The following is a 16867-nucleotide window of genomic DNA, read 5'->3' as shown; positions in this document are numbered from 1 at the left end:
TCCAGTGTACTGCTTTCAGTAAAAAATAGCCAATAACTGTAAGCATTATGGTATTTGATTCCTACATAGAGGCACAAACATGAACACAAGTATTCAACTAAATAATATACATCTTTACTGTATAAATATCATTTCCTCAGTCATGTTGATAAATTTTCCAGATTTATCAGCCATGTCAAAATTATTATCTAGCTGCTTAGACTTAAAATGACTCAAATTGCACAGTCATACTCTTGGCTACAGTTGTTACCTCAATAGCTGCCCACATGTGATTCAGCTTTTCTTCCTTAATATCACTCCACGATAATACTCCCAACGGACACATATTACGGTCACGAACGATTCTTCCCAAGTGCCTCGAAAACAGTTTGCTATTTGTTCCATCTATTCGATTATTGTAAAAGGTTACTTTCAGCTTTTGTCCGACTTCAAGTGATGCAACTTCTTTGCACTTGTTCCTCCCTCGAACTTTTCTTACCTTTCCAGAATTATATGAAGAACCTACGACTGCATAATTTGGTAAAAGCTATAGCAATAAAATTCAGTTCTACAAATTAAGAACATATGGATTCAAACTATCATGCCTGTTTCAGTTGCTTGGGAGTGTTGCATAAGTTGATCAGTAGATGGAGGCAATGAAATATTGGTTTGCATATGCTCTTTCTCAAGAACCAAGGAGTTTTTATTCATTGTTCGCATTTCTTGGTTACAAGGCATGGTAAAATTCGATCTTGTGCTTTTAGAAATCCCCAAAGATGAGCACAAAGATCTAGGAGTTTGCTCCCGTCCCTTCCCTATAGAACCTGGACCAAAAAACCATTTAGTTTAGCATTTGATTTCAGTTATATATGCAATTAAAAATACCATAGATTTGGAAAAACTTACTTGCTTCAACTTTTTGGGTGTATTGCTTAACTTGATCAGTAGATGGAGGCAATGGAATATCAGTTCGTATATACTCTTTCTCAAGAACAATGGAGTTTTTATGCATCGTTCCCGTTCCTTGACTAGCAGACATGGTAGAGCTTTTAAGCCCTTGTCCTCGTCCCTTCCCAATAGCACCTGGCGAAACGAAATCATATTACTAATATTTAAATATTAAAATTCATTTGTACACATTAAAAACAGTAGATATAAAATACCTTGCTTGTTTCAATTGTTTGGATGTATTGCTTAACAAGATCACTAGATTGAGGAAATAAACTCTTAGTTGGCATATTCTCTTTCTTAACCAAAGATCTAAGATTTCGTCCTCGTCATTGTCCCTTTCTTATAGCACCCAGCAGGACGAACGCATATTTGGTTATACTCTTCATAGTTGATTTCGCCTCATTTTCAGTCTTTGATGGTTTCATATTGAACCTGGAAAGAGCCAAAAGTAAAAAATAGTAAGACAACGTGTGACAATATAGTAATAAAAGAAATCATGCCATCAGTATATGTAACAATGAATATACTAATTCATAAATAGATACTTCACCTCATCAGTTTTTTTTCATTTCTTTTGTGAAGGATTATGTAAATCTACAATATCATCATCTATTTGTTTTACAATCTCATAGGAATCACGAGGTTGAGTCTTCCTCACTACATGCCAACCTTTGTTAGAACATTGCAATATACAATAAGATGGCACTAATCTAGACAAAAGATTATCAATTAACTTGTAATTAAAGATGTTGTTTCCTAAAACATTCATGCACAGTTTCTTATAGCCTGCTCCGAGACCAAAATAAGTACTTACAACAAGAAAATCATAAACAATATACTTTACGACACAATTAATTTGAATAGGAATTGCAATTCTTACATCAAAGTAAATTATTTTTCCTGTGAACATAGAAATAGCAAAGCTGAACTTTGCTTCAGAAGAACAGAACAATAAGAACAATTAAAGAAAATATTAATAACTTCTTGTCAACCTACTGAATTTTCTTATCTTATCAACATAGAGTCTTTATTCATCCAAAACACTCGCGCCCAACTAAAAAACTCCTTCTTTCTAGATGCAATTATTTTTTAGGTATGCTAAAATACATATGACAGTATACACGCTGTTCCATCACATATGACAGTATCTTTTCAGATGTAAATCAACATTGCAATATGACAGTATACATGCAAGTCCCCGTTTTGGCTCGATAAATCTCTCACTGAATACATAAAACTAATATGCCACAAACTTGAATACACTTCAGAAATTGAATTATCCAATTAGGAACCCAACTCAAATATCAGAGTACGAAACCTTAGATAGACAGACGGTAGCAGGTACCCAATAATCTTTCCACTGATTATACAAAAGAAAAAAAAATACTAGAGTACGAAACCTTACCCGTTTTTTTTATGTTAGAGAAGTAGTAGTAGTAGTAGAAGAAGAACAACAACAACTAGAATAACAATCAATGATTTAGAACAACTTAGAGAAGAAAAAGAGCAACTTGAAAGAGGAAGCATACCTTGGATTAATCTCAAAGGCGAGATGGATATTAGGGCAGAAATTCACAATTTGAGTTTTGAGAAAATGCAGATAAGCGATGTGGGCTCTAGATCTAGGCGGAGTATCAGGGCAAATCTGTGCGCGCTTGTTTCTGGAGAATACGGAGAGTTTTAGTTTTTAGACTTTTATTTCAATGAATTAGCTTTAGCGCCTGTTTTTTAGAAAACAATAGTTTTCTAATATTTTGGTATAATATTTGACGGCACTTTCTCACCTCAAGGCCCTCAATTATAATTTGGTACCAGTTACTAATTTTTTTAGGGACCAGATTTAATATCTTTGCAATAAAATAAAGCATTAGGGACCGCAATATAATCTCGTCCCAATAAATATATTTTTTGTGACGGGATTATTAACTCGTCCCTAAAAGTTGGTCTTAGATAAGGTTTTTTCTTGTAGTGCTTACTATCATGATCATGTGGTACCTTGTATGATACTAGTCCATAAATATCGGGTATTAACGTTCGGCCCGTATTTTATCCTAACATGCCAAACTTGGACGAAAATTCATTTTCTTGGACTTGCTTCCCCTCTCACCTTCACAAATTTATCCTTCACTTGTTTGAAATAGCATAATCCTTATAATCTCCAAATAATCTTTTCCTTGGACAGATATCAATTTCCTTACGACAAATTCAACGTACAATACTACAGGGTGCAACATCGTCTTAATTTAATATTGCGAAGCGTAGCATCATCGTAGTACTGCGGGACGTAATATCGACGTAATATTGAGGGACGTAACACACCAATTATTATGATTCGAGTCACCAAAGGAGCAATAGCTCCAAAAAAATGGGGATCAAAGGGAAAAACTTTAAAATAAAGCAAAATGAAGAGCTCGGGTTTGAGACTTAATTATGTAAAAATTGATGGAAAACACTTTCACTTTAGCAAACCTTATGTGATATAAATCCAAATTAGTCGGAAATTCATGCAGGTATTGAACGGAGAGAAAAGAATTCATAGCAGAACCATCCCTTTGTTGTCATTCGAAATGCGTTGTCTAACACGAAAATACAAAAGAAAAAGTAAATAAAGTCGAGGTTCTAGCACGCTCTTCCACCGCGCGTAGACTAAGAAATTTACTTTATTTGGCGGCATCACTTCACCACTACTGCAAATATTCCTGTACCTGACGCCTCTCCCTCTCCACTCTCCCCTGTACCTACCTGCTCCCCTCTCCCCCCTATAAAAGCAAGCAGAAATGCTAAACACAACCAAATTCTCTCAATCAAAACCCTCTCTCAATCAAAACCTTCACACTAAGAACCAAAGTACTATCTCCGGAATTCTCCAGAAGTTTCTAGAACAGTATATACCTGAAACAGCTACAAATGGGAGATTGTAACAACGATGACTTCCTGACCTACACCTCCGCCACCTCTTTCGTCGGCGATCGGCGATTCTCCAAACATGTTCATGACAATGTCCACGGCAACATCTATCTCGATCGTGTACGGTTTCTAACTCTGCTTTGCATCCTCTAATTCTTATCAAAATCGGAGTTCGTTTTTGCTTAACAAAAATTTTAGTTCATTTTTACTCTTTTTTGCTTTCGAAATGAACAAATTTGTTTCGGCAATTTAAGTTTCCTTTTCCTGTTTGAGTTGAAATTTCATAGCATATGCTTTCTAATTCCGTTATTCTGCTTTGCATGTTATGATCGTGTTTGCTTTTCAGCACGTTAATTTCTGCTCTTTTTGCTTTTGAAATTAGGTAATTGACTTTATAATTTGAATCTAGAAAGGTTAAGTTTCAAAGCCTATGCTTTCTGATTCCGTTATTCTGCTTCGCGTGTTGTAATGCTTATCAAAATCGGAGTACGTGTTTGCTCTTCAGAATACTTATATTTACTTCTTCTATTTTTGCTTTTGATTCGAGGAAATTGATTTGATAATTTTATATTTCCTGTTCGAGCGTGAATTTTCGTAGCGTATGATTTATAACTCTGTTGTAATGCTTTGCACGCTGTTGTTGTTTCCGAACACGGTGTATATCTTTGCTTTTTCTAAAATTATACTTAATTTATGCTTTCAATTGATTCGATGATTTGAAGTGTTTTGCTTTTTTAAAAAAAATTTAAATTATATTAAATATTTTTTTTGGCTTCAATTGAAGATATTGAATTGATGATTTGAAGTGTTTTTCTATTCAAGTTCCGTGGCTTATAGTTGGTTGTATGCTATGCGTGTACGCGAAAATATGTGTAGTAGTTTGTAAAGAAGGAAACAGTTTCCTTTTCTGGTTAGAAAACAGAGGAGCCGCTGATAGTCAAGTCTCTGTTTGGGACTATAAACGGCTAATGTTACCATGCTTAGCGTAGCAAGGCATATGGAGTAGGGGCTAAATATGTTTTTTATTTTATTTATGTCTCGCTAAATATGATTACGACCAATGTGACTATCTCTTTTCATAGTCGTAGACACTTATTTAGTGGATAGGTAATTATTTTTTGAGCAATAGTTTTTTCTTCACAAAAAGCTGAAAATAGAGTTTGTTAAAGTAACATAGAGTATATATATGCATGCATGATATATGGTTTCCCTGATATATGCACTTAATTGATTAAGATATCAGATTTACTATATTCTTAGTAATATTTAACTACAGTTCTGCTCTTTAATTGCAGCTATCTCTGAAGTTCATTGACACCGAACAATTTCAGAGGCAAGCTTAATTTGTTTTTTCCTGCTCCAGATATTTTTGATTGGCTGGAAATAATTCCAATTGTGCTTTCTTGTGTATGTTACCACCTTCGTGATTTGAAGCAGCTAGGTAAGTATATTCTTTATTTCTTTTATTCTTTTTAATTTTTTTTTGTGCATGCGTAAAGCTGATTAGAAAACTCTCTAATGTTTAGGATAATGATCACTGGTGAAATTAAGTTTTTAAAGATTTGCAAATGTACATCTTTCAGGCTTGTAGAATAGAATTGGTTGTGTGGTTACATTTTGTGTTTCAAACGTTTGTTGAACAAATTGCCGCTGGTGTATCCACTTTATGTCCTTCTATATTAGGGAATCTTAATAGGTTTCTAAGTATCTGGTATGATAAATTAGCTAAACTTGACTTTCATGGTCAATTAGCCGCATGATGGTGCGGGCATCTGGACTACCATTAGCTTGGCTCTCTGACTTTGTTATTTTAGTGTCAACTTGCACTTAATTTGAAAGGACAAATTCTTCCGAAGAATAATTTTTTCAGAGAAAGGCTAAAATAAAGTAAGAAACAAGATTTCTCACCATCAACTATTTCTCTCAGCATGCATGTGTTTCAGACGACTTCATCATATCGTCATCTATTTTTGCACATCATAACTGCAAGTTGTCTTTTACTAACCTTCTTTTAGGAAAGGAGGATAGCTAAGTTCTGGTATATTATCAATTAAAGTTACTGTTAGCAATTTGGTTCTTTTGGGTTAACAAATGTCACTTTGATCAAATTGTAAAGCCACTAAACTTATAAAGGAAGATTTGTTTTTTGTTCCATGTTGATGTTCATATCCGATATAAGTAATGTGGTTAGAACATTTTCAGGAAGTTTATGCGCTCTCTATCATTTGTGAACTTTTTATTTTCGTGGCGTTACCATCATTTGGGACATAAACTTGTAATTTTGACTCGGTCGCAATTTCTCTCCTAGGTCTTACATACATGGTCTATCCTGGGGCTGTGCACTCTCGATTTGAGCATTCCCTAGGGGTCTATTGGCTGGCCAGTGATGCTGTGAACAGACTTAGGACCTGTCAAGTAGGACTATATCCTAATGGCATAATTTACATTATCTTGTCCCTATATTTGATAAGATCTTTTTGATGGACATGCCAAGGCTGTAGGGACGGGAGCTTGGCATTGAATCCTTTGATGTACAGACCGTGAAACTTGCTGGTGAGTGAAATATACCAGCTAAGGTTCATTTTTCTCAGCAGCATCTGGCCATTGTTCTTACTTGAGTTCATTTAGGATTACTACATTATGTGGGTCATGGGCCATTCAGTCACATGTTTGAGCGTGAATTTCTTCCTCGGGTTCGTGACGGCCTTAAGTGGTAATTGTTAATTAAAACTTATTCTCTCATTTTCATCAGTCAGAACTCAAAGATTTGATACAATAAACTTCATTCTACATTTATCATGATGACTACTTCAATATATAATTCTCTTCAATTTGTTAAAAAAGAGAACTCCTATAGTGCTCCCCTAAGGAGATATTTGGTCCGGTTGGGACTATAAGTATTTCCTAGAACTCTTATTCTTGTTGTGCATCAATGCATGATTATGGTCTTTATTCTTCTACCAATCTGTGCCCTCTCTTCTATCTTGAGTGAAAATACTCCTCTGTCCTCTCATCCAAAAATTAGTCAATGACTGAAGGAGTCTGTTTGACATTGCCACAACAATCACTGTATTCATGGGTTATCCTTTATAACCCCACCCCCACCCCCCGGAGTATTGCGGTATTTCTGACTTCAAAAGACTTCCATTACTAATGTAAGATTTGACATTTATGAACGGTCATCCATGTTTCAAAGCAGTGTGTATGGTATGCTTATTTATGTACAAGTGCGATTCTTTTTCTCTTTGTTGCTATGATTAGAAGACTGACAACGCCACTCTCTCACTTTTCTTGGTTTACCATAACTTTATACTACCCCCTGTATATGTTTGGAGCTGTCAATGTATCTTTTCAAACATATGACAACTTTTACTATGAGCAGCAGATAGATTGAGCTCTTTTACTATGAACTCATACGGTCTTGTGAGTTCTTTTTTCATTGTGGAAAGATCAGTCGATGAATGTTCTCACTGGCAATATTTCCATAATTTCATTTGATTCTCTTCCAAAGTTTAGGTGAACCAGAGATTATCTGAATTAGTCATTCAAAGATTTCTCCTCCCATGTTTTGGAGCCTCTTAACAGATCTTGTTTAAAATTTCTTTATATTTCTTTTTTGATTCTCTTCTGCATGGCAATGCTACTTTTTCACCTTTCACAAATCAGCTGTCACTTTATATGTATGGTCAATTTTTTGTGTATCTAATTTAGCTTCTTTCTATCTCATGCACAGTTTTCTGTTAAGTATAAACTGATGCAGGCTCCCAGGGTTGAATTAGATTTGTAGTCTTTATCTTAGTCAACTCTTCTAACTACATACTGGAATTAATTAAAAAATTTCAGGTCCCGCGAAGATATGTCTTTGAAGATGATAGACTACATTGTTGATGAGCATGGCATTGATATTGATTCTGACTGTCTGAAGAAAGTGAAGGTCAAATGAGTATTTTATCTCATGATGCGTTTTTACATTAAAATTTAATGCACTCTTAGATCAGATATTCTCTCCCCATAAAGATACAATCTCAGCACTAAAAAATTTCAGACTAGGATAAGTTGCCCCAAGGTTGTCTTTCTTCATGACATAATTTACTACGGGTTTGGAATTTTTTCTTGAGCTGTGCCTCATGCTTTCAAAATTATATTATGTAAGACTGACAAATTTCACGTTGTTCATTGTTTCAAGATCTTTATTTTCAGTTTGTTGTGAAACTTTATTTTGGATTCAAGGGTAGTTCTCCTTTCCAGCTCCATCTTTGACTTTCCTTTGAATCGTATTAGATCTTTTTTCTTTGAATGATATTAAAACTCTTTTCTTTTCTACACAGGAAATGATAGTTGCTTCTGAGGAAGGTAATCCAGTGGTAAGTATTCTGATGGGAAGATTTGAGTGAATATGTTCCGATGCTAAAATTGCTATGATATGAAAACAGTACTGAATCTTTTTGCTTCATGACTTACTATATAGAGCTCGAAAGAGAAGCAGTTCTTGTATGACATTGTTGCTAATGGGCGAAATGGAATAGATGTTGACAAGTAACTGGCCCCCTCCCCTTTTACTTTCTTCAGATGAAACTTAAATTATGCACTTGCAGCTGCATTACATGAATCAATCTTTTTGCAGATTCGATTACATAGAGCGTGACACCAGAGCTTGTTGGTCTTGGGTGCAATTTTCAGTTCCAGAGGCATGATCTTCATATTCTATTTGGTCCTTTTGTGTAAAACTGTAGAATTTGTCCCAAATCATTACCAACTATGGAAAAGACAGTACTATCTTTTCGTTACTTGCAGGCTACTGGAAACAATGCGTGTTATAGACTGTTAGAGATAGCTATGTAATTGTCCCACATTGGAATAAGAGTAGTATCCCCTTTGTATAGAGTAGCTATAAATAGCACCTCTTGTATTGCATCACACACAATATCAATATATATCATATTTTCTTCCGTGCCTTCTCACATGGTATCAGAGCTATCGTGAGAGATTTATCGCTGTGCATAAATTTTAGCGATTCCGGGAAGTAAAATCAGTCACCGGAACCCTTTTTTCCGGCGACTTTCAAAGTTGTTTTGCGTCTGCTTTGTCTCGGTCAGTGTTGTGCAAAAAATCCAACATTACCACAAGAGTAGTCACTGTCCGGCGACCAAATCCCAGTGAAAATCTCTGGCGGTACTGTAGCTGTCCAAAGAAAATTTTCCGGCGAAGTTCCAACGTTGCGTGGACCACCTTCCGACCATTTTTTGGCGACGACTCTTCAGGACAGATTGTTTCCCTTGCAATTCCGAGCCTACCCATCCAGGTTACACAAAATTCCGACCACTTTTTTATTTTTCCGGCGTGAATAGTGATTTCAAAAAAAAAGTGGACTTCCGGCCATTTTTTTAAAAAGTTCCTTCAGAACAGTTGGGTTTTCTGGTAATTCCGATCCTACCCCTACTGTTTTTATTTCATTCCGACCACTTTGAATATTTTCCGACTGCAACAGTAACTTTCCAACTGCTACAGTAGTTTCCTATTCTGGTTCAGTGTTCCTTACTCTATTTTCAGTGGATTACAGTTGATTATTTCTCTTATTTGGTAATAATTTACAAGATGTCTTTGGGAATTGATGTTTTTGGGTCTAAAAGCATGAGTTCTGGAAACTCTAATGTTATGATTACCTCGGAACCTTTAATGGGAGGTTCAAACTACTTAGCTTGGGCTTCATCTGTCGAGTTGTGGTGTAAAGGTCAAGGTGTGCAAGATCATCTGATTAAACAGTCTAGCGAAGGAGATGAAAAGGCGATAGCGCTTTGGGCAAAAATTGATGCTCAATTATGTAGCATCTTGTGGCGTTCTATTGATTCTAAGTTGATGCCTTTGTTTCGGCCATTCCAGACATGTTATTTGGTTTGGGCAAAGGCTCGTACGTTATACACTAATGATATATCTCGCTTCTATGATGTGATATCACGGATGACAAACTTAAAGAAGCAAGAATTAGATATGTCTACTTACTTGGGTCAGGTACAGGCAGTCATGGAGGAATTTGAGACATTGATGCCAGTTTCTGCTAGTGTGTCAAAACAACAAGAGCAGCGACAGAAAATGTTTCTAGTTCTTACACTCGCTGGACTTCCTCATGATCTTGATTCAGTACGAGACCAGATTTTGGCGAGTCCGACTGTCCCTACAGTTGATGAATTATTCTCTCGATTACTTCGCCTTGCTGCAGCACCAAGTCACCCAGTGATTTCATCACAGATACTTGATTCCTCTGTTCTTGCATCCCAGACAGTGGATGTTCGGGCATCTCAAGCTATGGAGAATAGACGAGGAGGCGGTCGTTTTGGGAGATCTAGACCCAAGTGTTCTTATTGTCACAAACTTGGACACACTCGCGAAATGTGTTATTCCTTAAATGGCCGTCCACCCAAAAATGCCTACGTTGCTCAGAGCGAGACTACAGGTAACCAGGGCTTTTCTGTATCTAAAGAAGAATATAATGAGCTCCTTCAGTATCGAGCAAGTAAGCAAACATCTCCACAAGTAGCCTCAGTTGCCCAGACTGACACTCCTATTGCTGGTAATTCTTTTGCTTGTGTTTCCCAGTCTAGTACTCTTGGACCATGGGTCATGGACTCAGGCGCTTCTGATCATATCTCTGGTAATAAATCACTTTTGTCGAATATTGTATATTCACAGTCTCTTCCTACTGTTACTTTAGCCAATGGATGTCAAACTAAGGCACAAGGAGTTGGACAAGCCAACCCATTGTCTTCTATCACCCTAGATTCCGTTCTTTATGTTCCTGGTTGTCCTTTTAGTCTTGCATCTGTTAGTCGTTTGACTCGTGCCCTCAATTGTGGTATATATTTTATTGATGATTCTTTTATTATGCAGGACCGCAGTACGGGACGGACAATTGGTACAGGTCGTGAATCAGAAGGTCTTTACTACCTTAACTCGCTCAGTCCTTCCACAACATGTCTAGTTACAGATCCTCCAGATCTAATCCACAGACGTTTAGGACATCCGAGTTTATCCAAACTTCAAAAGATGGTGCCTAGTTTATCCAGTTTGTCTAGATTAGATTGTGAGTCGTGTCAGCTTGGGAAACATACCCGAGCTTCCTTTACGCGTAGTGTTGAGAGTCATGCAGAGTCTGTTTTCTCCTTGGTTCATTCTGATATATGGGGTCCTAGTAGAGTCAGTTCAACCTTGGGATTTCGTTATTTTGTTAGCTTTATTGATGATTACTCAAGATGTACTTGGCTTTTCTTAATGAAAGATCGTTCTGAGTTATTCTCTATATTCCAGAGTTTTTGTGCTGAAATCAAAAACCAATTTGGTGTCTCTATCCGCATTTTTCGCAGTGATAATGCCTTAGAATATGTATCTTCTCAGTTTCAGCAGTTTATGTCTTCTCATGGAATTATTCATCAGACATCTTGTCCTTATACCCCTCAGCAAAATGGGGTTGCAGAAAGAAAGAATAGGCACCTTATTGAGACTGCTCGCACACTTCTAATTGAGTCTCGTGTTCCGCTGCGTTTTTGGGGCGATGCAGTTCTCACAGCTTGTTATTTGATTAATAGGATGCCTTCATCTCCCATCAAGGGTCAGATTCCACATTCAATATTGTTTCCCCAGTCAGCCTTATACCCTCTTCCACCTCGGGTTTTTGGGAGCACATGTTTTGTTCATAACTTAGCCCCGGGGAAAGATAAGTTAGCTCCTCGTGCTCTCAAGTGTGTCTTCCTTGGTTATTCTCGTGTTCAGAAGGGATATCGTTGTTATTCACCTGATCTTCATAGGTACCTTATGTCAGCTGACGTCACATTTTTCGAGTCTAAACCTTTCTTCACAACTGATGTCACTTCTGCTGACCACCATGACATATCTGAGGTCTTACCTATACCGACTTTTGAGGAGTTTAGTAATCCTCCTCCACCTTCAACCACAGAGGTTTCACCCATACCAACTTTTGAGGAGTCCAGTGTTATCCCTCCTAGTTCCCCAGCCACAGGAACACCACTCTCGACTTATCATCGTCGTTCGCGCCCTACATCAGGCCCATCTGGTTCTCGTCCTGCACCTGATACGGCTCCTACTGCGGATCCTGCTCCTAGTACACCGATTGCACTTCGAAAAGGTATACGGACCACACTAAACCCTAATCCTCATTATGTTGGTTTGAGTTATCATCGTCTGTCATCTCCCCATTATGCTTTTATATCTTCATTGTCCTCGGTTTCCATCCCTAAGTCTACAGGTGAAGCATTGTCTCATCCAGGATGGCGACAGGCTATGAGTGACGAGATGTCTGCTTTACATACAAGTGGTACATGGGAGCTTGTTCCTCTTCCTTCAGGTAAATCTACCGTTGGTTGTCGTTGGGTTTATGCAGTCAAAGTTGGTCCCGATGGCCAGATTGATCGACTTAAGGCACGTCTTGTTGCCAAAGGATACACTCAAATATTTGGGCTAGATTACAGTGATACCTTCTCTCCAGTGGCTAAAGTGGCATCAGTTCGCCTTTTTCTATCCATGGCTGCAGTTCGTCATTGGCCCCTCTATCAGTTGGACATTAAGAATGCCTTTCTTCATGGTGATCTTGAGGATGAGGTTTATATGGAGCAACCACCTGGTTTTATTGCTCAGGGGGAGTCTCGTGGCCTTGTATGTCGCTTGCGTCGGTCACTTTATGGTCTAAAGCAGTCTCCTCGAGCCTGGTTTGGTAAGTTCAGCACGGTTATCCAGGAGTTTTAAATAGCACCTCTTGTATTGCATCACACACAATATCAATATATATCATATTTTCTCCCGTGCCTTCTCATATAGACAATGAAATATGTTATCGCGCCAAGGAATGTTAGTACTCTTGAAACTATTATGTTACATAAAAGAGTAATATCTCCAGATATATAAACAGTTTTTACATTACCTTTGATGAATTTTGTTAGATCTTACAATCCACAAGCTATTTTCCACACGTGCTGATTTGCATCGTACGGTCTATATGCATCCAAAAGTGAAGGTGCAAAGAATTTTACTTAACTGGGTTCTTTATTTCAAAAAGTTTCTAATTTCTACTGCATAAAAATCTCATTACGAGTGCTTGCTTTCTTTTCTTTTTTCATCTTATAATTTTTAGGCAATAGAGCTCATGGTTGTAGATGCCTTTATAAAAGCCAATGACCATCTTCAAATTGCTTCGTACATAGACGAACCAGCTATACTGGATGGTTGGATAATCTTTTCACTGATGCAACGCAAAATACCATGCCTGTCTGAAATTTAAACCATCGGTTAATTAATAATGTGCAGTTAGATGATACAATAGTCAAAAGAATTGAAACTTCTACTGATCAAGAGCTAGAGGAATCCAGAAATCTGATTCGTCGAATTCGGAGGAGGGATATATACCAGGTATCTATTACAAAGACAGAGAGTCCAGAGTCATAATTCTAGTTGGAAAACATCTATAGCTTCAAGTTATTTCCTATTATACATGACCTAACGATCTTGTTATTCTCGTTCTTAAAAAGTTGAATGATATCAACTATCAAGCTATTTAAAGCAAGGAAACAATATCTAAAATATTTCTGTATCAATATTCTGACAGTTCTGTAATGAGTTTGCTGTGCCCAAGGAGAAGCTGGAGCATTTCAAGAATGTGACAGCTCAAGATATAACTTGTTCCCAGGTCCTTCAGATAACTCTAATGGCCTCTTTTGCTTACCTGATAGTAATGAACATTCCCTCATAGAGTAGCTTTTTTGTCCAGAATTCTGATGCTCATTTGAATGAGGAAGATGTCATTGTTACTAATGTCAAAATTGATTTGGCTAGTGGAAGGAATAATCCATTGGAAAGGTAATTTTAGATCTTGGGGTTACTGCTGCTGACGATCTCATGTTTGTGTGATGACTAAACTGCTTTTCTTTTCCTCTGTTCATGTGCTCCATTCTCGTCCAGGATCAGCTTCTTCCAGGTATTATAATATCCTTTGCCTTGTATGCTTTCAAGAAATTGGCACATTAAAATAGATAAACAAATAAATTCTTTCAGGTTTACTTAACTTCTTTCCCTGAACTTACGAAGATGGAAATTTGAGTTAATATGAACAAGTTTTAGTGAATGCTCTTTGTCAATGTGCTCCGACAGTTAGAAATTAACCTTGTAATATAATGGTATTCTACATGCTAGTTATAGAATATCCTTTGCAACTATCAATTAAATTTGCCTAGATTGCCCAGCGATTTTGTTGAGCTATACTGAACTACTGAAAACACTGATGTGTATCAGTTAAATGGAAGAGGCTGTATAGCACAGAAATTAAACTTCCTTGGTACCTTAGCAGGATAAACCCCATCGGTTAACTCTGGAAAGTTCTTATCTCTGGTTCTCAAAAGGTCAATTCAAAATCTCATTCCCCTTGAGATGTTGTCTGGAAAAGATGTCACTTTCATATGGTAGTTTTCTTTTTTTGGGGGACATGTCATTTTCCCTCCCGCTTCTCTAATGTGTTACTGTTTACAGGATTATGATAGCTTTGAGAAATTCCCTATAAAGGATGACCGCATCAGTCACTTGTTGCCTGCATGTTACCAGGATATGATTGTTAGAGTTTATACCAGGAAATCTGAACTGGTCAGTGAGATACAACCCGCATTCCTTTTACTTTGTGCCTATTTTCCTTTCTACTACCTGCTTCTCTGTCTCAAGCACACTTCAAACCTCCATTTCCCTTAGAAGTGGGAAAAGAATTACATTTAAAGTAAAAAAAATAAAAATTTATACTGAGTACTGTATATGCTTTTGTAATGTTGGTAACATCTTACTGGTAGAAGCTGTTTCTGAAGCATTCGAGAATTTTCAGATGAAGACTTGCGGGAAGAAAACACAAGTACATGCAACTCCTGAAAAGAAGAAACGCCTGAAGTACTAGGATCAATGAAAATGGCTTTTGTTGGCTTCTAGCCAGATGTACATACTCGGTATACACATAACAGTAGATTCTCACTTTCCTCTGATATGAGAAGGTATAGATGTAAAGTCCATGAATATGGTTAAACTGACATCACGCTGGTTGATCTTGTTAGTCTAGCTGCATGAAGTCTGATCCTGCAAGTATAGGTTCTATAATGGCATCGGTAGAATGACGTTAGTCACATGTAAAGAATAAAGATTGGTACCAAATAAAGGGTAGTCTTTTCGCCAATGGTGCATAAGCTCCTGTGAATTCTTTTACAAGGTTTGATTGAATAACTGAATTCACTGCTTGCTCACATTGCCTATTGCCGATGAGCTTGTAACCAAAAGGTATCTCAGTGGCAGGCTACTGGCAGCCTTAGCCTCATATAGGGTTGGCAAACGGGCGTGTCGGGTTGGATATGAGCGGGTCAAAACGGATAATTTAAAAATACAGATAAATTATCCGACCTGACCTATATTATAAATTATCCGACCTGACCTATATTTGAGACGGATAAAAACGGGTTTATCCGGCGGATAATATGGATATTTATATTATCCATGACTTCTTAAATATAATCACTTATGAGAGAAGAGTCTTCCAAACTTGAGGAACTCCAATTTGAAGTCTTACGAATGTAAAAGTTAAAACACATTAGTTATCTGTTTGGTTAACCATTTTCTAAGTGGATAATATGGTTCTTTATCCATATTCGACCTGTTTTTAAATGGTTCATTATCCAATCCATTTTTTTTATGGATAATATGGGTGGGTAACTGTTTTTTTTAAACCATTTTGTCACTTCTAGCCTCAAGTTGTATTAATGTGTTGAGTTTGACAAAAGCCAAAATAGAGACAGTATTTTACCAGAAATTGTTGATCTCCACGTTAGACTATCAGATTTTTTCTTTCCTTCAAACTTCTTAAGTGCCTTACGAGTTTCATAGAGCACTTGCAATAGAGAGATTTTTAGAGTGACAGATGGGAGAAAGGGTTGCCTTGTTTCTCTGAAAATGGAATGATAAACAGTTACCTGGAGAAAGAAAATGAATTACACATCTGAGTAACAATAGTAGAAAGCAACAGAGAATCCCGCGAATTATAATGTATCATGTATACGTTCAGTCAGTACAGATACTTGGTAAATACAAAATTGGGGGATACCTTTCCTAAAGGCAATTGTATCATTAAAACAACTACATTATGAAGTTTAATAAAATAAGCAAAGAATAAATTATAAACTGAAACTATTTCAGCACAGAATCAATTATAAACTGACTATTTCAGCATCTCGGGTTTCCTCGTGGGGTTTGTATACCGTGAAACTAGAGAGACCTTCCGCCTTCTCCTTTCCTCACCTTTACAATGCTTGTGCATGACGATTGAAACCAAACCTGAGAAATTTCAATTGCTTCATCCAACAATATGGACAGCTAAATCAAGTAATCCTCTTCGTCACCAAAACATGAATCTGCTAAAGATTGATGGCCAAGTACAGGTTCTGTGAGATATCAACCATAGACATGAGAATTTTGCAGGACTAAAGTCAATGACTCGATGCAAACAAATCATGGACCAGGATAAGTCGGTAAGCCTCTAGTTGAATGTGCAGGGCTACCCCTTAAGAAAGAACCATATCGCTATAATGCTATGCATTAAGGAAAGGTCCAAGTTTTGCCCATCAGCTTTTAACTACAATTTAAAATTAACCTCAAGTTGAGCTCGACTAGGGCAGAGCTAGTATTTTTATTAAGGGGTGTTAAAATTTGAAACAATTACTTGATAATACCTTTTTTTTTTTTGGGTTTGGGGGGGGGGGGGAGGGTAGCCCATAGTTAATTTTCTTACCGACTTTAACCACCATATATCACCGCTTAGAGTCTACTCTTTTTATTGTTGAGTTTGTCCGACAGTCAAAGCTTCTATTGATAGTCTTATATAACAAGGCCAATTTATTAGAAGAAAACATACACTTTGGTTTATGCCTAATGCTCGCATACATCCAAGAAGTAGTCTAGAGGTATTAGTACTTACTATTAAGTAAAAATTACTATTTGAATATTCTTC

At 37.0% G+C, this 16867-nt stretch overlaps 1 long non-coding RNA gene and 1 pseudogene across 1 annotated transcript; one reads left to right on the top strand and one right to left on the bottom strand.

The window, feature by feature from the left end:
* Positions 1–590: 590 nt before the first annotated feature.
* LOC104220010 (uncharacterized) lies at positions 591–1333 on the bottom strand. The gene is made up of 3 exons (XR_011405103.1): positions 1143–1333; positions 886–1062; positions 591–803 (listed from the first exon to the last, which is right to left on the bottom strand). It is a non-coding gene; the product is annotated as an uncharacterized lncRNA (long non-coding RNA).
* Positions 1334–3837: 2504 nt separating this feature from the next.
* On the top strand, positions 3838–15046 carry LOC104220012 (uncharacterized; annotated as a pseudogene).
* Positions 15047–16867: the final 1821 nt, after the last annotated feature.

The sequence above is a fragment of the Nicotiana sylvestris genome, chromosome 2 (genome assembly GCF_000393655.2).
Source record: "Nicotiana sylvestris chromosome 2, ASM39365v2, whole genome shotgun sequence".
Lineage (NCBI taxonomy): Eukaryota > Viridiplantae > Streptophyta > Magnoliopsida > Solanales > Solanaceae > Nicotiana > Nicotiana sylvestris.
The sequence above is the reverse complement of the archived record's forward strand: the minus strand, read 5'-3'. Positions and strand labels throughout refer to the sequence as shown.